Consider the following 233-nt stretch of genomic DNA (forward strand, 5'->3'; position numbering starts at 1 on the left):
AGTTAAAGCTCTTGCATTTGGCCCAACATCAGGACTCTTGCCTGATGCTGGGCCAAAAGCCCAACAGAAGTTGTGGAACAGACAGGGTCAGTTTATTTCTGGTTACTGTTCTACAAGCATCAGGTGGTGTTTCCCTAATATGCTCTGGTTCCCAAGTGTCTTTGAGGGTGCAGTGAAATTCAGGCCTACATTTAGGTTTCCAGCATCTTTGATATCCATTTAATGTGGACTTT

Source organism: Geospiza fortis, unplaced genomic scaffold (genome assembly GCF_000277835.1).
Source record: "Geospiza fortis unplaced genomic scaffold, GeoFor_1.0 scaffold54, whole genome shotgun sequence".
Lineage (NCBI taxonomy): Eukaryota > Metazoa > Chordata > Aves > Passeriformes > Thraupidae > Geospiza > Geospiza fortis.